The 24,782-nt window shown below is 52.0% G+C and overlaps 1 protein-coding gene and 1 long non-coding RNA gene across 13 annotated transcripts in view; one reads left to right on the top strand and one right to left on the bottom strand.

Annotated features, from left to right (window-relative positions):
* ANKRD11 (ankyrin repeat domain containing 11) overlaps positions 1–24,782 on the top strand; it is a 222,184-nt gene that overhangs the window by 142,791 nt on the left and 54,611 nt on the right. The window contains exon 1 of one of the 12 annotated variants that reach the window (XM_063597827.1): positions 8,660–8,760. The exons of the other annotated variants lie outside the window; for them this stretch is intronic. The gene's annotated coding sequence lies outside the window, so the exon portion shown is untranslated. Of the gene's footprint in view, positions 1–8,659; positions 8,761–24,782 lie in introns of those variants that run through there. 12 annotated transcript variants of the gene reach the window in all.
* On the bottom strand, positions 19,242–23,751 carry LOC100994980 (uncharacterized). The gene is made up of 4 exons (XR_010110329.1): positions 22,976–23,751; positions 20,869–21,103; positions 20,324–20,478; positions 19,242–20,012 (listed from the first exon to the last, which is right to left on the bottom strand). It is a non-coding gene; the product is annotated as an uncharacterized LOC100994980 (long non-coding RNA).

Below are 24,782 nucleotides of genomic sequence, written 5' to 3'. Positions count from 1 at the left end.
AATTGGTGGTTTATGGATGTGACTGACCAAGTTCCGGCCAGTTGCTGCCTTGTGTTTTCTGACTGGGGTGAGGTTCTGAACGAGGTGAATTCTGGCAACTCCAAGAGGAGGCACTGTGTTTCGCGTGCACCCTCACATGCCTCCAGCCCACCTCGAGCTCTGTCTCATTTGCTTGCTCACTCACTCACACATACATTATGTGTTAGGAATACCTGTGTACCCTGGCTTTTAAGAGATTACACATAAAAACACAAATCTGAGCTGATTTTTACTTTGAAATAATTTGCCACAAATTCAGTTTAAGCAATTAAAGTGTTGGAGCTTATAACTAAATGTCAATTTTTCTCTTTTTGGGAACACAGGTATTGCTTTTTAAAAAATGCGCTCAGGCCCAGTGCGGTGGCTCACACCTGTAATCCCAGCACTTCGGGAGGCCGAGGTGGGTGGATCACTCTTGAGGTCAGGAGTTCGAGACCAGCCTGGCCAACATGGTGAAATCCCGTCTCCACTAAAAATACAAAAACATGAGCCAGGCGTGGTGGCACACACCTGTAATCCCAGTTACTCGGGAGGCTGAGGCTGCAGTGAGCCGAGATCGCACCACTGCACTCCAGCCTGGGTGACAACAGCAAGACTCCGTCTCAAATAAAAATTTAAAAAGCGTTTATATTTGCAAACAGACATGAGTACATAGTCTTTATTGGTTTATGCATCCCAAATGCGGAATTACGAAGCATGTAAATGATGCCTGTTTTGGGCTCTGGGATATGAACCTTCTTTTCATTCACCTCCGTCCCTTCCCCACTCCTTTGCCAGTTGGGCATAAATGATCACAGAAAGGCACTCTGAGGGAACAAAAGTTTGGTTATTCTGTAATAATGTTTTTCATGTTTTAACATGCAATTGTGTGTTTCCTTAGAGTATTTAGTATTTAATTTTAATGAGGACTATAGTGAGAAGTAATTCTGTAGGGCCCATAAATAGATTTTTACACCATGAAGTATCAAGTTTGTTTTTTCTCTTAAGAATGTCAGCTCATACTTGGGGATTTATTCACCCAGTTTTCCATATAATGCCTCAGAAAGATGATAGAGGGGAAATAAGGAAAAGGCATATCCTGCTCAGGCACGTGGTGTGCTAGGAGAGAGCCATGCAGGCCACAGCGAGTTCACGCTGGCCTCTCCCTGCCCGTTCCTCCTCACGCTTTGCCTTGTTCCTGTTGGGCGAGTTCTTTGCAAACCTGGTCCAGAGTATTGCTGGTTTATCCTAGACTGAATGCTGTCTTCCCAAGGCCTCAACATCTCTGGGGAGTTCAACGTTTTCCGACTCTCAGGTGAAATGGGCTGCATCCTTCAAAGATAGAAGCTGGTTCTGAGGTCTGAGCCTGGGCTGCCGCTCTCCTTCACCAGCAGCTCTTGATGTTCCACGTGGAACCTTTGCCCAGGCAGTTGACCTCATCTTTTTCTCTCTCATGGTGGAGACCTACCTGTCAGTACCTGTGTTGTGCTTTGAGGCCCAGACGCCAAGATCTAGAAGGGCCCTGAGAGAAGGGACCAAGTGCCCATGGTGGTGTGAGGTGGAGGGTGGGAAGCAGAGCTGTGGGCGGTGGAGGTGCAGCACTCCCGCCGTGGGCCGTGGCCGCTGTGGGCGGCGGAGGTTCAGCACTCCCGCCGTGGGCCGTGGCCGCTGTGGGTGGCGGAGGTGCAGCACTCCCGCCGTGGGCCGTGGCCGCTGTAGGCGGTGGAGGTGCAGCACTCCCGCCGTGGGCCGTGGCCGCTGTAGGCGGTGGAGGTGCAGCACTCCCGCCGTGGGCCATGGCTGATGTGGGCGGCGGAGGTGCAGCACTCCCGCCGTGGGCCGTGGCTGCTGTGGGTGGAGGTGCAGCACTCCCGCCGTGGGCCGTGGCCGCTGTGGGTGGCAGAGGTGCAGCACTCCCGCAGTGGGCCGTGGCTGCTGTGGGTGGAGGTGCAGCACTCCCGCCGTGGGCCGTGGCCGCTGTGGGCGGTGGAGGTGCAGCACTCCTGCCGTGGGCCATGGCTGCTGTGGGTGGAGGTGCAGCACTCCTGCCGTGGGCCGTGGCTGCTGTGGGAGGTGGAAGTGCAGCACTCCCGCAGTAGGCCGTGGCTGCTGTGGATGGTGGAGGTGCAGCACTCTTGCCATGGGCCGTGGCTGCTGTTCGTGGAGGAGGTGCAGCACTCCCGCTGTGGGCCGTGGCTGCTGTGGATGGCGGAGGTGCAGCACTCCTGCCGTGGGCCGTGGCTGCTGTGGGTGGAGGTGCAGCACTCCTGCAGTGGGCCGTGGCTGCTGTGGGCTGGTCCATCCGTGCCAGACTCTGCCATCTCTTGGCCACTTTTTGTTTGTGCACATTTGTGCAGATAGAGTTAACCCAAGGACCTTATTTTGCTTTTGTAGGTGTATATCATTATGCAGATGAAGAGGTGTGTGAGGGGATTAAAGCCACGTTTGCATACGTGGCATTGCTCCCAGTGTTAACGGTGGGATTTATGGGCTGGATGGGGTGGGAGAGGAGGCAGTGGGTGGTCCTTTAATCTGGAATTTTTTTTATGCCATTATCCTCTATTTACAGCTTTCAGAAATCAGCTGGTGTCACTGCACATATGTTCAGAGCCGTTGCTAAGGTGACGAGCCCAGCAGCCCACACAGGCCTTCTGGAACCTTCTGGAAGGCTGGGACGCTGCTTGGTGGGGTCTGTTCACGATGGGGCCTTATCCCTCCAACCCGTGAGAGTCTGCAGATTGCCCTGTTACAACTTAAATTGTCTGCTTCCTTTTGGTGTGATTGCCTGATTAATAATTTAAAACGAAAAACCCTGTGGTGTATTTAATGCAGAGAGAAATGGACCCACAGCATTGTTTCCAAACCGGGTCTGCTCGCCATGATGGCAGCAGAAGTCCAGTCTTCTCCGCGGATCTCACCCATCTCATTCACCTTAGAAACAGAGCTGTGGGTTTCAGGCTTTTCGCAGTGGAAACCTTGATTTCTTTTCTAATACTGCATATAAACGGTCCACATGACTTGGGTTATGACTTATTAATTTTTTCCTGGGCATATGTTAAAGGATTCTGAAGCCATTTATATTTTAAAAATGTTCTTTCCGGGTGTGTTGGTGAGTCTGGTCTGCTTTGGAAGGTAGAATGTCCGTCCAGGACTCTGTTGGCTGATGTTCACTCCCACATCACTGCCCACGTTTGGACATTGAAAAGGTGCCTTCCTAAACGTTTTTCAGGTCTGGACTCTCTGAGAACTGGGCAAAAGCTGTGCATCCTCTCCCCAGGACTGTCCACATACCTCTACATTTTCTGTGTGATTTCTGGGGTTTCAGAGCTCTCTGGGCCCTTGTGCCTCTTCCAAGATTTTGTTTTGCCAATGAACAGCCTCCTGTTAGCACTTGAGTTTATAGTTTTTATTTAAATGAAATTTGTTAATTATATTGTCTTTTTGTAGAATGTAATCGTGTTAGAAAAAAAGATGATGTGCAAAGTACTGTTTCCCCTTTTCTAACCAAGATCTCTTGATAAAAAATTTACAACAGGACTGGGTGCTGTGGCTCACGCCTGTAATCCCAGCACTTTGGGAGGCCGAGGCAGGTGGATCGCCTGAGGTCAGGAGTTCAAGATCAGCCTGGACAACATTGTGAAACCCCATCTCTACTAAAAATACAAAAACTAGCCGGGCGTGGTGGCGCATGCCTGCAATCTCAGCTACTCAGGGGGCTGCAGGAGAACCGCTTGAACCTGGGAGGTGGAGGTTGCAGTGAGCCGAGATGGTGCCACTGCACTTCAGCCTGGGCGACAGAGCGAGACTCCGTCTCAAAAACAACAACAACAAAAATTACAACAGAAGACATCTGCCCTAATCAAAAGTGAAAGATGACATGTTTGTGAATGACTGAATACACTGTGAATACACACTGAATAGAGTGTGACATTTCATCAGATATTTTACAAAGCATTTTACAGTTTCTTGCTAGAAATTCCATTTCTAGTTATAAACTTTAGATATGTAAAGAAACAGACAAATACTCATTTTAGTGTTGTTTGTATTCGCAAAAAGTTGGAAAAAACAAATATTAGTCAACAGGAGAATGGATTTTTCAGACAACGAGGAGCGCACACTGCAGTTGTCATAAGAACAGTAGAACTGCCTGTATCCACACAGATAGACCCCAAAGCACAACTTGAAGGGAAAAGGTACGGCAGGAACCGTCCAATGCGTTACCTGCAAAGACAGCAGCCGGCTTTGGTGTAGGCTTGTGTGTAGCGTGAGTATCAAAGCGCCGAGAGGAATGCTGAGCCCCAAAATCAGATCGACGCTGAGGAGCAGCCACAGCAGGGTGGGGCTTATATAAGGGGCTTCAACCATTATGTAATTTTTAAATGTTAGAATTCTAAAGCAAATATGGCACAATGAACAGATGGCGGATGTGTGTTTGTATTCTCCTTCATCCTTTTCTGTGTGCTTGAAAAATTTTAAAGGAAACATTAGCTATTGCTAATTTGTTATAAAATGATACGGTTAGAAAATATTTTCTGTGTAGAAATTATAAAATATAATAACCCATTCTAAATAAATTGAGGGTTCGTCTAAATTTCCGAAATGGTTTGTGAAAGAGCCACCTTTATATCTGACTCTCCACATGCGCTGCGTGCGCTCAGGGCAGGATGGGCTCCTCAGACCGTGGGGCTTTCAGATCTGACCTGTGTGGTGCTACCGACCAGCTTTCCCAGTTCTTGGTTTCTCTTTGTTTGTTTGTTTGTTTGTTTGTTTGCTAGTGTAAGCCTTCAAGCAAACCTGCGCCCCTCTTCCTCCTTTGGTTGTACTGAGGGGGAATTCAGACATCTCTAGGTCGTTTTATTGCCTAATGCATGATTTTGACCTAAATAGCAAAACTTCACCTTCATTGTGATAATGGACTGAAAAATGGACCTTTTGGCAGGCATCACAGGAAGAAGTTTCTAGATGGGATATGGGTTCTGGTCTTGGTGTGCTTGAGAACCTATAGTTACAGGGATCCTGGGGGTGCAGCGCTCACCCATCAGCGGTTACCCAGGACGTCTGTCCTCCTGGTTTAGAGACTCAGGTCACGAGCAGATGGACTCATCATTCCTTCCTGGGTCCTAAGTCCAGTGAGGCCCTCGGTGGTGACTTTGAGGGAAAGGAGGTCCTCATGTGCTTTCATTATGGGTTTCAATTACGCATTTATATCTGGGTGATTTGGTTGTTACTAATTAGGCTTATTTTGCTCCAAGTATTCACTTGGCAAACCTTTTAGCTAAGAAAGGGAAATTATTGTTTTGTCTGGCTGATTTTCTAAATGCTGAAAAGAGCAGAGATGATTTTTTTCTTTTAAACTTGTTTCTGCAAAAGCTCGCTCTTTTTTTTTTTTTTTTTTTGAGACGGAGTGTTGCTCTTTGCTGCCCAGGCTGGAGGGCAGTGGCCTGATCTTGGCTCACTGCAACCTCCGCTTCCCAGGTTCAAGCAATTCTCCTGTCTCAGCCTCCCAAGTAGCTGGGATTACAGGTGCATGCCACCACGCCCAGCTAATTTTTGTATTTTTAGTAGAGACAGTCATCATGTTGGCCAGGCTGGTCTTGAACTCCTGACCTCAGGTGATTGCCCGCCTCGGCCTCCCAAACTGCTGGGATTACACAGGTGTGAGCCACAGCGCCTGGTCCTTCTTTTTTTTTTTTTTTTTTTTTAACAGAGTGTATGTTAAGTACAGGATTTCCACTCAGGCCCTTTTCAAACCCATGTTTTAATTTTGCAGGTAGTCAGTATTTGTCAGCACCCCTGTAAGCAGGTGGCTGTCCTGGCTTGGTAGGGAAGGGAGTAACAGAGACCCACATCCTGGAGGACACAGTGTGGCGCTTATGGCAACACATGGACGCTGAGTGGACATGCTGGGCTGCAGAGGTCCCATCCCCCGGCACAGTGAGAGTGCATCTCGGGGCAGCACACCCACTGAAGCTGGGTGCTTGGGGCAGTGTCCTGGGAGCCTGATGGGCAGCGTCCTGGGATGGCCATAGTGGGGGCCCCTGGGGCTCCTGAGTGGCAGAGCGCGACACAGTGGTCCTGGTGTGTAGGGAGTCACCGTGATACTGGCACCAGCTGATGTGGGAGGCAGGTCACTGTGTTGCTTGTCACCTGCGGGACAGTGAGCTTGGAAGCTGGACCCTCATGCTCAGCAGGTGCTTGCAGCCCAGGAGCTGTGGTTCCAATAGAGGGGGATTCCACACACAGTAGACTGAAGGCCACACCATTAGAGAACAGAAGGAGAGGAACAGGCATTGCTGACTCCAGCCTTGCTCGTGCGACTTGGGCAAACTTGCTTTCCACCAAGGAAAGACCTGCACGTTGTCTGCATGGTTAGAATTGCTTAGACCAGGCCGGGCACAGTGGCTCACGCCTGTAATCCCAGCACTTTGGGAGGCCGAGGCGGGTGGATCCCGAGGTCAGGAGATCGAGACCATCCTGGCTAACACGTTGAAACCCCGTCTCTACTATAAAAAATACAAAAAAATTATCTGGGCATGGTGGCAGGCGCCTGTAGTCCCAGCTACTCGGGAGGTTGAGGCAGGAGAATGGCGTGAACCCGGGAGGCAGAGCTTGTAGTGAGCTGAGATCGCACCACTGCACTCCAGCCTGGGCAACAGAGGGAGACTGTCTCAAAAAAAAAAAAAAAAAAAAAAAAAAAAGAATTGCTTAGACCATGTTCATGTATTGTGCAGTAGGGTTAACAGTGACGAAAACTGTGAGTGTCTGATGGCAAATCCAATGAGACCCAGTGCTCAGCTGTGCTTGGTCACGTGGCGGAGGACTCCGAGCCACCTGAAGTCCTCTCCTTTCTGACGTTTCCTTGGGAGCATTTGGGCATGGGGCTTCATCCATTAATCTGTGTGTTTGGCGTTTTAATTTGCAGTTTTTTGTTTTTTGAGACAGGGTCTCACTCTGTTGCCCAGGGTGGAGTAGAGTGGTGTGATCTCAACTCACTGCAGCCTGTGCCTGCCAGGTTCAAGCAATCCTCCCACCTCAGCCTCCCAAATAGCTGGGACTGCAGGTGTGCACCACCACACCTGGCTAATTTTTTTTTTTTTTTTTTTTGTAGAGCCAGGGTTTCACCATGTTGCCCAGGCTAGTCTCCACCTCCTGAGCTCAAGCAATCCACCTGTCTCGGCCTCCTAAAGTGCTAGGATTACAGGCATGAGCCACCGCACCCGGCCTCCCAGAGTGCTGGGATTACAGGCGTGAGCCACCGCGCCTGGCCTGCAGTTGTTTTCTAATGGAAAGATATTCCTTTATATTTAAAATGTTACACTTGTATTGAAACCCTTTTATCATCTCTCATGTAGTCAGAACATTAGAAGCAGATAGGTAGAGAGTGGGGACTCCTTGTAGGGCGTGCTTTTAGGGCAGGCCGGGTGTCCTAGTGCCTGTGCTCCCTGTCGTGGCCCACCCGGGGGGTGTGGTGCCCACAGGTGGCTTTCCGTCCTTACAAAGCGTCACTTCAACCTCGTGTCTCATTGAAGTGCTGGGTTCCCACCAGTGCAGAAGGAACAGTGGTTGTGCTCTTAATTGTAGAGGACATTGTGAGAAATCTGGGCAATATCCTGCTACAGGACTCCTCCTGGACCCCGTATGGCGCCTCCTTCAGTGTTTACCTGGTCCCTAGCACCACAGAAGCCCACAGTAAACACACTCCTTCCTTCCTGGGTCTTTGAATCCAGTGTGCTGTTTCCTGGGTCTTTGAATCCAGTGTGCTGTGGACGCACACCCCCCTCTAGGTCTGACGACGATCTTGGAGGTGCAGGCAGTTGTGTGCCCTGGCGTGTGTGCATTTGGTGGCTGCTCCCCAGCACCTGCTCCCAGCCAGGCATCAGGTCCAGCTCTGTTGATGTGGCTCTTGCCTCAACCCCTCAAGTCTTGAGTAGCCCACAAGGACAGTGGCTCTGAGCTCCAGAGGTATCCTGGACAAGTGGCCAGAGGCCTGGGTTCTGTGGATTACATGGCAGAAAACCGTGTGGCTGAAAACTGGATCAGCAAATTAACAGTTAAAGCTTTTTCAAACCAACTGGCAGGAATAGTATCTAAGGTTTCCTGTGATGTTGGCCATCACTTCTTTATTTAGAAACTCTAATAAAAGACCCATCTGAGAGAGTCACAGGGCATCTTGAAGCATGTTGCACGGTCATGTTTGTGGCGGATGCCTCAGCACAGGCAGGGGTCTGGCCAGCCAGCTGCTGGCGTGTGGGGATCCTGCCCTGCGTTTCTCCTAGCCCTTTAGAAGCACCGGCTGTAGGGGAAACTCACAGGTACTCTCTGGGTCAAACCGTGAAACAAGCTTGTGAGAACCCACACTGGGGCCTCTCACGGTCACACACTGGGGCCTGTCACGGTCAGTGATGCCTTGGTCCTTGCTGTTTGCAGGCCCCTGGGCGCTCATGTGCTGTGTCCTGAGGGCTCAGCTGAGGTGCAGAGACACAGACTTGTCATCTTACCTCAGCTTGTAAACCAAAGGTTCCCTGCCAAAGCGACGTGACTCGCTGTTCTGCTACAGGCTTTCATGGGAGTGGTATAGCGTTCATAGGCAGAGGAGGGAGAGCACCTGCCCTAACCCACTGCGTACTGTGTGCTAGGTGGGAACCCACTCATCCTGAAGCTCAGGACGGCAGAGACCCCTGAATGCAGAGGCTTCGAGCTGCTCCCGTGCTTCTGGGACCTGTAGGACTCACGGATGCCTCGGTGTGTGGGTTTGTTCCTGTGCTGGAAGGAACTGGAGCCCTCTGTGCAGCCCTGTTGCAGCCCCTGCTTGCAGCCCTGTTGCAGCCCCTGCTTGCAGCCCTGTTGCAGCCTCTGTGCAGCCCTGTTGCAGCCCCTGCTTGCAGCCCTGTTGCAGCCTCTGTGCAGCCCTGTTGCAGCCCCTGCTTGCAGCCCTGTTGCAGCCCCTGCTTGCAGCCCTGTTGCAGCCCCTGCTTGGGGGTGCACTGGCCTCTTCTGGGAACAGGGGTGGTGTGAGACTGTCAGCCTCATCTCCCAGCCTGCATGGAACGCCAGGACAATGGGGAAGGCACGCACCAAGCTCACTTCCTGTGCTTTCCACAGTGCCCCCACAGGCCGGACGTGGGGCATCAGGGTGTGTCCTGGTTACTTATCTGGGGAGGTGGTCAGCAATCAGTTGTAGTCGTTTTTTATTGTTCTTTGCGGTATAACATCCGTGCAGGAATGGCACACATCTTAGGTGCACATACGATAGAGCTCCTGTCACATGTACCTGTGGGATCCCCTCCTTCACCTCCCCTCCCCTCCGCTGCCTGCCTGTCTGCCCGGCGCCCAGCACCATGCGGCCCTCATGCATGCAGGAGGCCACAGCAAACACACTCGTGCCTGGCTCTTCCAATCCAGTGTGCTGTCTGCGGACACGTGCGCCCCGTGTGTTGTGGGCCACCTGGACTCATTTGCTCTTCTGCTGGTGGACACGTGGGTGGGCTTTTTGCAGTTTGAGGGTGTTTTGCACAAGTGAGTGTGGTATGACGTGGTTGGCGGCCTGTGCTGCTCATCCCTGGGGTGTGCCTGGGATGTTGCTCCTGGGCCCTCATGGATGTGGCCCCTCATGGAGTGTGGCTGAGCCTGCGCTGGGCTCTGCTTGCTCTGGGTCAGGGTCTGGCCTACCCACCTGGCTGCTTCTCATGGCCCCATAGCATGCCGCATGCCCGCTGCCCACATGGGATGGGTGGGGTGTTTTCTCGTCACTTTGCCAGCCTGGGGTTGGACGTGGTGGGACACTCCCCCTTTGTGAGAGGAAGCAGAGCAGTGGAGGAAGAGAGGACTCCTCAGAGAATGGCAGGCTTGGAGGGGTAAGAAGAGCTGGACCCACTCAGAATCTGAGAGGAGATTGTTTCCGTTCAGTCTTGGGGTACCCTCACATGTCACCAACTTCAGAAACTTGGCCGTATTGGCAGTACACTCACTGGGGGTTGACTCCCAGTCAGCAGGGATTGTGAAGGCCATTGATGAGGGCTAGGCCAGGCATCAAACATTGTCCTGAGCCCGCAGCTTGGGAACAGTGTTTTTTCTTTCTCTCTCTCTCTGTCTTTTTTTTTTTTTTTAAGACACAGGGTTTCATCATGTTACCCAGGCTGGTCTTGAACTGGGCTTAAGCTTTAAGATCCACCCACCTCAGCCTTCCAAAGTGCTTGTTTTACAGGCGTGAGCCACTGGACCTGGCCTTATTTCTGTATTTTATAGATTGAGAAACTTAGATATATCTGACCACAGATTGAGGGCTCTTAACCAGTTAGGCCAGCATTTGAATTGTCCTGACTGCTTCCAGTGGTGAGAAAGTAGTTTATCTCTCTGTTCACAACACACGCCCACATACTGGGAACATACTCACAGAATAATACCGTCTCTTTCCGTGATGGTGTGCAGTGCCCCCTAATGTTTCCTGTTCTGTATTATTTCACTTTCACAAAATGGCTTTATTCATAATTGCCAAAACTTGGAAGCAGCCAAGATGTCCTGCAGGGGGTGAATGGATCAGTCAACCAAGGTCCATCCAGACGACAGACTATTACAAGGCCCTAAAAACAGACGAGCTGCCAGGCCTGAGTGAAAGCAGCCCGTCTCCAAGGACTACACACTGTAGGGTTCCGACTCTGACATCCAGGAAAGGGCAAAACTGTGCAGACAGCACAAAGATCAGTGACGCCAGGGGCTGGGGAGAGGGAGGGACGGAGGGTTGTGCAGCAGGAACACGGGGGACCTGGGGCAGTGAAACTACTCTGTATGATACCACAACGGTGGGTCCACATCAGGATACGTTCGTCCAACCATAGACTGCACAGCACCCGGTGGACCCTGAGGTCGTGTGGCCTGTGGGTGATGATGCTGTGTCCAGGGGGGTCTCAGCTGTAACAAACGGCCACTCTCGTGGGGATGCTGAGCCCAGGGGTGCAGGGGAACCCTCTGTACTTCATGCTCCATTTTGCTGTGAACCTAAAGCTGCTTTAAAAAATAAAATATGTTTTATTTTCAGTGTCTGTTTAACATGCTAAAATGATTCTGGAATTGACCTTAGGCATGACCCAAAAGTTGTGATGCATCTTTGACTGGAGTTCCCAGAGCATTGTTGAGCTTGGGCACTGAGTCCGTGACCTCACACCAGGGGGCAGGCGTTTTTCTGCATGCCCCACAGGGGCCCTTCTTCCCTGGGGGTTCCCTGTCACTCTGGGGGACCACGTGTGAAATTCCCCGGGTGCACAGGATGGGAAAGTGGCTGAGAAGCGTGGGGCAGCCCCTCTGTTCTGTTGCGGCTCGTTTCTTGAGTTTGTCATTACGTTCTCAACTGTGGTCCCTTGCGTTAAAAAACAAAGCAGCCCTAAGGAGTAATAAAAAATTTGAGCATAAAGGAAAGAAATGGACGTTTCTACGTGAATTGCTTGCTTTCTCAGTTGTACCAGGATAACCTCCTTGGAGGTGTGGAGGTGTGAAACTAGGGAGGTCAGGGCAGCGGGGCACTTTCCTCAGAGAGGGCAGTGAGACCAGGCCCTGCCGGAGGAGAGCCCTGCCTGGTCTCAGCACCTCTCTCGTTGTGTTTGTCGTTTGCTTTTTTCTAAAGCCATTACAGTGATGATAACTTGGATTTAGATAGTGCTTTTTCATTTAATCCCCACAAAATCCTTTAGGAGAATGGGTTCTTGTCCTCATTTTATAGAGGAAGTTGGTGAGAATCAGTGAGCAGACGAGGCTGTTTTCTTGCATTTGTCTTGGCCTGCAGGTGTCATTTCTCCCCAGAGCTGCGGGTGCAGGTGCAGGTGCTGCCATTGTGGAGGGACGTGTGGAGCTGTAAGGCATCTCTGTCCTCGGGGACTTGGGGGGCTCGATGTTTCCTTCTGAAAAGGTACAGCCCACCAGAGGTGCTTGGGCCATCCCAGGACTTCACGGAGCTGAAGAGCGTTCACCAGGTGTTTCTCATGAGTTGGGTTTTTAGTTTTTGGTCTGTTTCAGTGTTTATAGTCTGCTTGTAAAATGATCCTTTATTGTGAGGATTCTTTAATACGTAAGGAAGTCATTTCTGTGACACATTCTGCAGCTTCTGGAATTGTGTCTTTTAAGATTATTATCTTTTTTTTAAATATGGAGATGGAATCTTGCCATGTTGCCCAGTCTGGTCTCAAACTCCTGGGCTCGAATGATCCCTTCCACCTCAGCCTCCCAAAGTTCTGGGATTAGAGGCATCAGCCACCGCACGCTACTGAGTTTTTAAATTTTTTTTGAATGTTTTGTGTGCCCTTCTTAAGAGAGAGTGTGGTGAACACAGTGGTGATGACGGTTCCCAGCATGTGGGGCCCACGTGCAGGAGCCACCCCAGCCCGTTACCCGGAACCAAACCCGAGACCACACCATTGCATCCGCCGAAAACATTCAAAACCATCACCGTATCTTACACTAAATGAAAATAACAATAGCACACAGGCTAGGTGTGGTGGTTCATGCCTGTAGCCCCAATATTTTGGGAGGCTGAGGCAGGAGGATCCCTTGAACCCAGGAGTTCGAGGCTGTAGGGAGCTGTGATTATTTAATTACACTGCAGCCTGGGCGACAGAGGAAACCCTGTACCTAAATATATATCTATACATCTCTATCTCCTGAATCGCTGGGTGCCTTGAACTTCCTCAGTGTCACCACACACCCAGCGGTATCAAAAGGCTCTGTCCTAAATGTGCCATTTTCTTCAGCAGTTCTTTGTTTGAACTGGTTTCCAAACAGGGTCTACACACTAAGATTCTTTGATGTCTTTTAAGTCTTTAATCTGTAAATTCTCCGTTTGTTCTTTTCTCTGGGATTTTTGCCTGTTTGTCAGAGATCAGGGTCTTCTGTCCCATAGAGTTGTTCTGTCCATGAGGTATATGATGTGAACTGTGCATCTAATTTTAAATTTTCTATTAGCCTCATTATAGAGTAAAAAGAAACACATAAAGTTAATATTAAGAATGTATTTCATCAGGCCGGGCGCAGTGGCTCATGCCTGTAATCCTAGCACTTTGGGAATCCAAAGCAGACAGATCACCTGAGGTCAGGAGTTCGAGACCAGCCTGGCCAACATGGCGAAACCCCATCTCTCCTCAAAATAGAAAAATTAGCTGGGCATGGTGGCAGGCACCTGTAGTCCCAGCTACTCGGGAGGCTGAGGCAGGAGAATTGCTTGAACCCGGGAGGCAGAGTTTGCAGTGAGCCGAGATGGCACCATTGCACTCCAGCCTGGGCGACAGAGTGAGACTCCGTCTCAAGAAAAAGGAAGGTGTTTTGCTTATAATATTTTTCAAAATTTTAATTTTTGTCCTCAGGGCATATGGCACTAACTAGAACTGTACAGTCAAATTACCAGGTTTTAATCAAAAGCCACTGGGGGAAGTTTAAAGAGTGTCCACAGAATCTTTGATCTGCCTCCCTTCAGAAGTGGAGCACCGTTCTCTGCAGATTGTGGGCTAGAGGTTGTAACTCGCCGAGGAGGAACAGGATGAGGTGGAAGTGAAGCCGTGGGACTTCCGATACAAGAGGTGCCGCAGCTTCCTCCGCCCCCGCCCCCCTCCCCAAATCACTGTACTGGGGAAACCTACTGCCGTGTCACGAGGACCCTCACGCAGCCCCTTGCTTCCAATACTAGGTCACAGAGGTGCCGTGGCTCCCCCCACACCACCCCATCAGTGACTGCACTGTGGAAACCCGCTGCCACGTCACGGGGACCCTCATGCAGCCCCACGGACATGTCCACACATCCGCAGCCGTGTCTGTGCACCAAGGAATTTGGGCCTTCTGCCAGAGCCAGCAGCAGCCCTCCCGGTGTGCGAGCGGCTGCCTGGGAAGCAGCCCCTCCCTCTCCACTGGCTCCCCTAGCACCTGACTCACATCCTGAGCCAGGTCTCCCGAGCCTTCCCACCCACCCAGAAGCTGCGTGCTGTCAGGAATGCTCCTGGTGTGGTGGTGGCTGCATGGTCATTGTTGACAAATGCTTTGTGTCCTGCCCCTGACCGGACACACAGCTAAGTGTATTGCTTCCTCTTCCTTTTTGAAGTTGTAGAGATTGCTTTTTGTATTTTTATATTGAATGCTTTAAATCCTTTAAATGTTTAATGTCATTCAAGTATATTTAAATCATTTTAAACATTATTAAAATGTTTATATTTAATGTGAATACATAAAATTTTATGTTTTTACATTTTATTTTATTTTATTTTATTTTATTTTTGAGACAAGGTCTCACTCTTGTCTGTCGCCCAGGTTGGAGTGCAGTGGTGTGATCTCCGCTCACGGCAGCCTCTACCTCCCAGTGCCTCAGCCTCCCAAGTAGCTGGGATTACAGGCACGCACCACCATGCCCGGCTAATTTTTTGTATTTTTAGTAGAGAGTTTCACCATGTTGGCCAGGCTGGTTTCGAACTCCTGACCTCAAGTGATCTGCCTGCCTGGGCCTCCCATACTGCTGGGATTCACTGCACCCAGTCTCATTTTATATTTAATGTTTTAAATGATGTAAAATGCATGATTCCAAAGCCAAATACACAAAACAAGGTTTATGAAAGGAAGCTTAGCTCCTACCTCATACTGTTTTTTACTTTATTCCTTCTTTCTATGGGAATTAAAATTTTTTTCTGTTTCTAGTTAATTTTTTAACAGCTTTATTGAATTACAATTGACATAAAATTCACTCATTTTAAATTTACAGCTCAGTGGGTTTTGGGAAATGTATACCGCTGGGGAAACACCATCACCTAAAAGTATAGAATATTCATCACCCATGGGAGTCTCCTTACACCCCTTGTGTTTTTTCTCCCATTTTTTTCCTTTTTTCTGTGAAATCATTATAGACTCACAGGAAGTTGCAAAAATAGCAGCATCCCTTGTGCCCTTCCCCACCTTCGCCCAGTGGCCGGGAACATGACATTGGAAGACAGGGTGACCGCCCTGCAGACTTGATTCAGATCCCCCGTCTTATCCTGGATACCTGGTCCTAGAGCCTCCTCGACAGCCACTGACAGACATGAGCCCTCCTCACGGAGTCCCCGCCTGTTTCCCCGCGGTTGGTGGTTTTGTCCTGGAGGAAGCCGTGGGAGTAGAGTCCACAGGGAGTGACCTAAGAGATGGGCTTTGTGCACTCACTCAGCAGGGGCCTCCGCTGATTCGCCCGTGCTCCTGGGTGTGTCCACTCACTCAGCAGGGGCCTCCGCTGATTCGCCCGTGCTCCTGGGTGTGTCCACTCACTCAGCAGGGGCCTCCGCTGATTCGCCCATGCGCCTGGGTGTGTCCACTCACTCAACAGGGGCCTCCGCTGATTCGCCCGTGCTCCTGGGTGTGTCCACTCACTCAGCAGGGGCCTCCGCTGATTCGCCCGTGCTCCTGGGTGTGTCCACTCACTCAGCAGGGGCCTCCGCTGATTCGCCCGTGCTCCTGGGTGTGTCCACTCACTCAGCAGGGGCCTCCGCTGATTCGCCCATGCGCCTGGGTGTGTCCACTCACTCAACAGGGGCCTCCGCTGATTCGCCCGTGCTCCTGGGTGTGTCCACTCACTCAGCAGGGGCCTCCGCTGATTTCGCCGTGCTCCTGGGTGTGTCCACTCACTCAGCAGGGGCCTCCGCTGATTTCGCCCATGCGCCTGGGTGTGTCCACTCACTCAGCAGGGGCCTCCGCTGATTTCGCCTGTGTGCCTGGGTGTGTCCACTCACTCAGCAGGGGCCTCTGCAGATTCACCCGTACGCTTGGGTGTATCCATAGCCATCCCTTTTACTGCTGAGGGGATGCCGTGATGTGAATGAAACCCAGTTTCGAGAACACCGTTGGGACACCTGTTGAAGGGTTTTCCCTATTGTCTATTATCAGTGAAAGTTCTATGAACATTCGCAAACAGGTCTTTGTGTTCACATGAGGTTCCATTTTCTCAGATAAATGTCCTGGGGTGCAGTTGCTGAGTGGGGTAGCAAGCGCACACTTAGGTTCGTAAGGCCGCCTTGCTGTTCTCCAGAACAGCAACACCACTTCGCGTTCCCACAGCAAGCGAGAGAGTTCCAGCTTTTCTACATCCTCTCCAGCATCCTTGAGTATTTTGTATTTTAGCTGTTCCGATTGGTGTGCAGTAATATCTCATTGCGGCTTTAAGTTGCGTTTCCCTAACGGCTTAGGATGTCGAGTGCCGTCATGGCTTGTTCACCACGTGCACCTCTTCTGAATGTCTGTGTCTTTTCTCTTATTTTCTAATTAATGTTTGTTACTTCTTTCTTCTACATACAAGCCTGCTATCTGACTTGTGATTTGCAGATATTTTTCCCTGTCTGCAGTTTGTCTTTTCACTCTTTAAACTCGGTCTTTCAAAGAGCAAAAGTTTTTAATTTTGTCGAGGTCGTTTATCAGTTTTTTCTTTTATGGATTGTGCTTTTGTTGTCATGTCTGACAACTCTTGGCCCTAGGTCCTAAAGATTTTCTCCTGTTTTTTCCTAAAATGTGTATAGGTTTTTCTAGTTTTGTTCCATGTGAACCTAAGCATTTATTTTTATTTGGAGCACCTATAAATGGTACTGTGTCTTTATTTCATGTTTTTATATGATTATTGCTAGCATGTAGAGATAGAATGGTACTGTGTCTTTATTTCTTGTTTTCATAGGATTATTGGTAGCATGCAGAAATAGGATGGTACTGTCTTTATTTCTTGTTTTCATAGGATTATTGCAGAAATAGGGTAGGTGTTTGTGTGTTGATCTTGGATTCTGTGTCCTTGCTGAACTCTATTAAATAAAGTTTCTTGGAATTTTTGATAGATTCCTTGTGATTTTCGACATGGACACTTACACCATCTTCAGAGAGAGACAGTTTTATTCCATTTCTTCCTTTCTGCCCTGTATGCCATTCCATCTGCAGCCCTCAGCACGTCACTCTTGATCATGTCAGCCTTGAGTTCTTGGTAATTGGCCTTTATCGTGTTGAGGATGTTTCTCCACACTCCTGTTTTCCTAGGAATTTTTATCATGAGTTTTGAATTTTATCAAATGATTTTCTGCACCAGTTGTGATTATGTGGTGTTTCTTCTTTAGCTTGTTGGCATGCTGGGTGACGTTGACTGATTGCTGGTTGAGCCAGCCTTACATATTTCGCTGTCATCAGAAGTGTAGGTGCCCTTTGCATTTCCAACCTCTGCATTCCCCACCTCTGCATTCCCCACCTCTTCATTCCCCACCTCTGCATTCCCCACCTCTGCATTCCCCACCTCTGCATTGCCCAGTGGACTTCTTGCTGTACCCGCTTTTCTCTGCGTCTCCGCCTGGTCGTGTGTCTGTGGAACCTCCTTAGTCCTGTCAGCCCCACGTGCAGATGTGCCCGGATGCCACCAGCAGCCCCTGGCGGGCGGGCTTTGTGTTAAGCCCCTTTCTTAGGAGATGCTGTGGGGCACTGCTCTGGGCCAAGCACTTTTTCATGCCCCGGTTGTGTTTTTTTGGTTTGGGGTTTGGGTTTTTTTCACACAGGGTCTTGCTCTGTCACTGAGGTTGGAGTGCAGTGGTGCAATCTTAGCTCACTGCAGCCTCGACCTCCTGGGCCCAAGGGGTCTTCCTGCCTCAGGCTCCCAAGGAGCTGGGATTACAGGTGCGTGCCACCTCGACTGATTAATTTTTTGATATTTTTGTAAAGATGAGGTTTCCCTACATTGCCCGGGTCTCGAACTCGTGGGCCCAAATGACCCCCCTGCCTTGGCCTCCTGAGTAGCTGGGACCACAGGGGTGAGCCACCGTGCCTGGCCCTATTTGTGTAATTTGGGGGTAGATCGAGCAGTGGGTGGGTGGTTGCTGAGTGGTGTGCACCTTCTGCGGCGGGGTGGGAGGGGCGGTGGCTGCGTCCCCTTCTGCAGACCGTCCTCCTCTGCATTCCCAGCAGCGGTGCGTGACACCCCTGACCTTTCTAACCTTCCTCTTCCCTGCGTGTTTCTCTCTGCTGGTCACTTCCGTGTGTTTATTTCCACCCTTGCAAGCCTTGGAGGAAATCTGCTGAGTCACCCTCCATCTGCCGTCCCTGCCTTACGGCCATGATTATTTTTAGCTGTGCAATTGTACCTTTAACACACACGCCTGCTTTTCTTTGTCCTCATCACATTTAGTTTGTATCTTGGCGCCTTCTGTGTGAAAGAAGCATTTTCCTTGCTCCTCCTCCCCTTCGTCTTCACAGAGCTGTGTGTCTCCTTGTCAGGCTCCAAGCTCCCTGTTGCACTCTGCAGTGGGTGCCCTGCAGCGTGTATTGGGCATGGCTAGGCCTGCCCGACCTGCTGGGAAGCCTGAAGCTGCTCCCTCGTCATGCTCATGCCCCTGAGGGTCCCAGTAGGGCCTGGCAGGGCGATGGGGCCCTCCTTCCTCTAGGAGACCAAGACCCCTGAGAAGAACAGGTCCTGCAGCAAAAGGTCAGTGACACCTCTGAGGCCTTGCAAGGACATAGTGTGGCCTTTATCTCTGTCACCTTCTGCAAGACTGCTTCAGCTGAAAACCCAAACGTCCACCCAGTAAAAATGTACAACTCAGCAGACCACAAAGCAAACGCCTCCGCCGCCTTCACTTAGAACCCGTTTCACCGTCCCTTCCAATTCCATCCGCCAGGCAGCCATTTTCCATGCTTCGCGGATGTCTTGTCAACTAAGTATGCATCCCTAAGTACTGTAGTTGCTGTTTTCAGAAATTTATGTAAATGTATCATGTATTTTGTCCCCAACATTATTACTCTGTGTGTGTGTGTGTGAGAGAGAGAGAGAGAGAGAGGAGAGGGGAGAGGGTCTGGCTCTGACGCCCGGGCTGGAGTACAGTGGCCATGATCTTGGCTTACTGCAGCCTCGACCTCCTGGGCTCAAGTGATCCTCCTGCCTTAGCCTCCCTGGTAGCGAGACCGCCAGCATGCACCACAGTGCCTGGCTAATTTTTAAATTTTTCGTAGAGACAGGGTTCCTCAACATTATTTGTGAGATTGACTTATGTTGTGATGTGTTTGCCTCCTCTGCTGTGTAGTGTTCCACCCTCACATCCTAGTGGCACGCCGCAAACCCCACTGCTATGAAGCACTTCACACGTGTCTCTTGTGTCTGTGCACCTGCTTTTCTTTTGGACGTGTATGTCCAGAATGGCATTGCTGGGCTATAGGGCATACTTGTGTTCAGTATGAGTAGAGATTGCCAGGTGCGTGAGTTGGCCCTGATGAGAGTGGACTAGTTTCCTTTGCTCCACCTCTTCACCAGTACTTGTGTGTATGAGTCAGGGTTCTCTAGAGGGACAGCACTAATAGGATAAATGTATATATGGAGGGGAGTTTATTGGGAGTATTGACTCACACAATCATGAGGTGAAGTCCCACAATAGGCTGTTGGCAAGCTGAGGAGCCAGGAAGCCAGTCCGAGTCCCCAAACCTCTAAAGTCGGGAAGCCAACAGCGCAGCTTTCAGTCTGTGGCCGAAGGCCCAAGAGCCCCTGGCAAACCACTGGTGTAGGTCCAAGAACCCAAAAGCTGAAGCACTTGGAGTCTGATGTTCGAGGGCAGGAAGTATCCAGCATGGAAGAAAGATGGAGGCTGGAAGACTCAGCCAGTCCAGTGCTTCCGCGTTCCTCTGCCGTGCTGGCAGCTGATGAGATCATGCCCCCCCAGATGGAGGGTGCGTCGGCCTCTCCCCGTCCACTGAGTCAAAGTGAATCTCCTTTGGCAGCTTCCTCAAGATGCTCCCAGGAACAGTTACACATCCTTTAGTCCAGTCAAGTTGAAACTCAGTAGTAACCCTCACACTTACCTTGGTTTTAGTTTGCATTTTCTTGATGACTAACGAAGCTGAGAACTTTGCGCCCTCGTGCCGCCCTCCTGGCTTTTTCCCTCTTCTGTGAGGCACCCACGTCGCCCCGACTGCTGTGTCCGTGCTCCTGTCGGGTGGTCCGTGTTCCGGAGCAAGGGGCTTCTGTATGTTCCACAGCCCAGTGACCAAGCATGTGTCTGAGGGGCAAAGCAGAGGCCAGTAATGCTGACCGCGCTCTCGGTGCTGCCACCCCCCCGTGATAACAGAAAATGTGAGTGGAAACGGCTGCAGTAGAGAGCGTTGTGCCGTGGGGCACTTTGGGAGGCCGAGGCCGGCAGATCATGAGGTCAAGAGATGGAGACCACCCTGGCCAACATGGTGAAACCCTCTCTCTACCAAAAATACAAAAATTAGCTGGGCGCACTGGGGGTTTGGTTTGAACCTGTGAATTTTGGGGTGCGGGGGAGGGGCCGACACAAACCTTCAAACCGTAGCAAAGAGATTGTACCTCGCGTTGTGTGGTGCCTGCCTGGCCTTGGCCAGTGTGGCTTATGGGGTGAGATGGAGGACACCTATGTTAGGAGTCCTTTGCACAGAGTGATAGCTGGAACCCCACAATTGGTGTGGCCCTGAGGAGGGGAAGGAGAGAGAGCTGGTGCGGCCCTGAGGAGGAAGGAGAGAGAGTTGGACTCTTGGGGAGGGCTCTTCAGAACGTACAGGGGTGTGTGGAGGCTGGACAGAGACGCTGACGTGGACTGTCAGGCAGTGTGTGGGAGGGCCTGGTTCCTGTGAGGGCCTCTGTCCCTCGGCTCTTCCCCTGCCCCGGGCTCAGCCCCCCTGCCCTCAGCTCAGACCCCCTGCCCTCGGCTCAGCCCCCCTGCCCTGGGCTCTGCCCCCCTGCCCTCGGCTCAGCCCCCCTGCCCTGGGCTCTGCCCCCCTGCCCTGGGCTCAGCCCCCCTGCCCTTGGCTCTGCCCCTGCCCTGGGCTGCTTGCTCTCCCCTTGCCCACTGAGATGGTAAGAGGTGAGAGGCCAGTGGTGCTTCTCTTCCATACCTGGGATCGCCACAGTGCTGTGGGTCATAGGGTGTGTCACTCAAGGGCTTTGCACACAGTAGGCCTGCCAGGTATGCAGCTCTTTCTCCTTTTCTCGTTTTTTCTTTTTTCCTCCGTTCAGTCCGTTGGAGACTTCTCTCCCTCTGAGGTGTGCACAAGGCACCACTCCTGACGCAGCCGCTGGAGAATGTGCTTCTCCGTTTCCACGGAGTGCACAACAGCTGGCAGGGCTCAGCTGGAAAAGGCAGGGGTTGCTGTAAAGCATCCTTCAGACACTAGCCTGGGAAGCATGGCGAAACCCAACTCCACAGAAAATACAAAAATTAGCCGGGCCTGTACTCCCAGCTACTTGGGAGGCTCAAGTGAGCGGATAGCTTGAGCCCAGGAGGCGGAGGCTGCAGTGAGCTGTGATCACACGGCTGCACTCCAGCCTGGGCAACCCAGCTGTCTCAAACAAACAAACAAACAAACAAACAGAAGAACTCTTCAGATAAAGCTAAGGTATCTGGAGCATGGCCGTGTGCTGCAGGCAGGCCACACCTCATCACCATGCGGGGCTGTGCCCAGGGCCGAGGTGGGAGCAAGCCCCTGGTGCCACACAGGACTGCTGCTTCCAGCTCCTCCTCACTCCCCCTTCCCCACCCTCCCCAGTGTCCCCCTCAAGGCAAACAGGCCTTTGGTGTTTGATCCTGTCAGTCATGAGTGTGTTCCTGTCTTTGGAATTGGAGCTGGGATTGAAGGTTCTTGGAGAGCTTCCCTTGAAGGGCTTCCCTCCCCTTTTCCACCCTGCTGCTGACTTCCTGTCTTCCTCCTCCTGGGCCTCTGAGGCCATGTGCCTGCGTGAGGGGAGGGGCTGAATCACAACCCTTCTCAGGGGCCTTGGGCACCATTCGATATTTAAATGGTCATTACACAAACTATTGGTTGGTGGAGTTGTTAACTTACATAAGGAGAGGAGCATTTGCCCAGGACGTACGTAAAGCCCTGTGCTATCAACATACTGTGGAAGACAAATCTGAATTTGAAGTGTTCTCTTTCTCTCTGGGAGTCTTCGGAGGGTAATGTTGTCACATCTGTTCAGGGAGAGAGACTTGCCCAGGTGTAAGGGGGCTTGGTGTTTTAATACAAATTACAGCAAACCCTTGAACAACACAGGGGTTGGGGGCGCCAGCCTCCTGTGCAGTTGAAAATTTGTGTAGAACTTTTAACTTTCCCCAAACTTAACTAACAGCCTTCTGTTGACCAGAGCCTTCCTGACCACATAAAGCCAGTCACACACATTTTGTATGTTACGTGTGTTCTGCTCTTACTGTTAGGGTAGAGCAAACTAGAGACGTGAAAATACTGAGATCATGAGGAGAAAATAGACTGAAGCCTCGCGCAGCAGCAGCGGGTCTCCACGAATGGCTTTTGTCCTCCTGGTTTTCACGTTGAGGAGGCTGAAGAGGAAGAGGAGAGATGGGTCTTGCTGTCTCGGGAGTGGCAGAGGCGGAAGAAAGTCTGCGTGGAAGTGAGCCCACGCAGTGCAAACACAGACCCAGGTTGTTCACGGTCAGCTCTGCTTACATTCCATCCCTTTATTGAAGGTGAATTTCAACCCCAAAGAAGTCTTTTTTTTTTCTGTGAGTTTTAAGATTAGTTGTGTCATTACAAGTTTTTTCTTATACGGTCCTTCTCAGGTGTTAGTGTGCAGAACAGAACATGCTTAAAATGCAGGTTTGGGTTCAGAAGGCCCGAGGGGACCCGTGAGTCTCCATGGTCCACGGACTCCCTGGTGATGCCAAGGCCTCTGGCAAGGAGTGCTCCTGGGCAGCCCCTGCCCCGCAGCTGCGGCTCCCCACCCGGCCCCGCAGCTCCCGCCCCACACCCTGCCCTGCAGGCCCCGCCCCACACCCTGCCCTGCAGGCCCCGCCCCACAATCCCCTCCCCACAGTCCCGCTCTGCAGCCCCAGTCCTGCCCCGCCCGACAGGTGTCTCAGGGTTGTCCTGGCCCAGCTCAGATCCTAGAAGCCGGGGAGAGGCAGCACCGGATTCCCCACCAGTGCCTGCTCTTGTCAGCTGAAGAGACCAGATAGGCTGAAATTCCGGGGGTTTTTGCCAGACTGACCCTGCCGTAGTCAGTGTGACCGCTTCTGCATCAGGCTTGATCCTGGAGGAAGGCTCTTTGGTGCGCGCTGCAGCTCCTGTGGAGCAGAGGGAATCGCAGCTGGGCTCCTGTGTGTGCGGAGGGGGAGGGCGCGGTGCCTGGAGGGTTCAGGCGAGGGCTCTGTGCTCGCTGGCGCGTGGTGGGTGCTGGGAAACCTGCCCTGTGCCTTCCCTGGGCCGGTCTTGACAGCATCTGTCACCTCCTGAGTGCTCTTGAAGCCACCTTCCGGGAGGAGCAGGCCATCGTTGTTCCTGTCACGTCTGTCCTGCCAGCCCCGTAGAAGGATTGTCTTTTGAGCCCCATTGCAGGGGAGGTGGAGCCCCTCTGGGCTGCAGGGCCTCTCGCAGTGTGGAGAGGCACAGGGCAAGGACGGCTGTTCCCAGCATCAGCTGGCCCTGGATCCCAGAGCTGGCCGCAGACACTGTCCACTCCGCTGGGCTGAGTTGTGTCTTACTTTGGCGCAGATGCGGGGCTGCCAGGTAATGGGCAAGTTCCCTGAGCCCACAGCCTTGGCGCCGTGGCTTCTGCCTCAGGGAGTGTGCCAGTGGCTCGTGTGGGGGACTCCCGCCACCCTGGACTCTCGGTGACCCTGACAGTCCACGAAGCTGGGACGGTTGCCATCCACCAGGAGGTGAAGTAACAAGGAATGCGTGGCCTGGGGGTGGTCAGGGCCAGGTGCTGGCCGGCCCCTCGGCTCTGCGTTTACCTTCCCGCGGCTGTGCCTTGCCGCTCAGCACAGGGTGTGAGTCAGCCCCAGTGGCCTGAGGCGTGTTTCAGTCTCCTGCTGACTCAAGGGTCGTGAGTTTAAAATAGACTTTGCCTGATAACTTGGAAATGAGGGAGATTTAGGCTGCACTTAAAATGAGTCTAGGCAGGGACAGCCAAGTCACCTTCCAGGGAAGAGTCTCCCCCAGGAGTGAGACCCCGTGGCTTCTGTTGTGTGGTTGGCTGTGCAGCATCGTGATGAGAAGGCACAGGGGCCGCGGAACTGTCTAAAGAGGGGACTCCCAGCTTCAAGGACTGTTTTATGTGACAGCCCTGCCAGGGAGGCCTGGGGACATCATCACAGCCCCCACCCTCAGACAACACCCATGAGTCAGCAGAGCCTGTTGGCCTGACTCCTGAGTGCCGTGCAGCCCCTGGGAGAAGTCACTGACACGGCTGAGTAACGGTTCCTCGGCCCTCGGCTGGCTCTGCCATTTCACGGCAAGGGGTGAGGCTGACCAGCCCTGAGCCTCGTGGAGGGAACACAGGGCAGTGTGGGGGCCAAAGGTGCCAGAGGCATCACCAGGGCAGCTTCCGGGGGGACTGGGATGGCCAAGTCTTGGAACAGAACAAAAGCAACTGGAGCCTCTGTCCTCATCTGGTCTCTCATTGAAAAAGACTGTAGAGTGGGCCGCGTGCTCCACGCCTGGTGCCTGCAGGCGGGTCCTGGGAGGTGTGGGCCGTGTGCTGCACGCCTGGTGCCTGCAGGCGGGTCTTGGGAGGTGTAGCCTGGGCTAGATGGCAGCTACATCCAAACCAGCTTCATCCACATCCAGCAGATGCTTCAGCAGGACATCTCAGCTGTCACCATCTTGATGACTGTGATGAGGGTGGTGGTTCATGGAGAGGCTGGGGCTGGGGTTGCAGGGCCTCGAGCACATCGCTGCCATCGGTAACATGTTGTAGCCAAGGCCAGGCGGACACGAGGGTCCTGGAAGGGCCGCGGCCTGGATGGTCTTAGCTGTCATCATGCAGGTGGCTGGAGAAACGGCTCCAGAAAACA

The sequence above is a fragment of the Pan paniscus genome, chromosome 18 (assembly GCF_029289425.2).
Source record: "Pan paniscus chromosome 18, NHGRI_mPanPan1-v2.0_pri, whole genome shotgun sequence".
Taxonomy (NCBI): domain Eukaryota; kingdom Metazoa; phylum Chordata; class Mammalia; order Primates; family Hominidae; genus Pan; species Pan paniscus.
The sequence above is the reverse complement of the archived record's forward strand: the minus strand, read 5'-3'. Positions and strand labels throughout refer to the sequence as shown.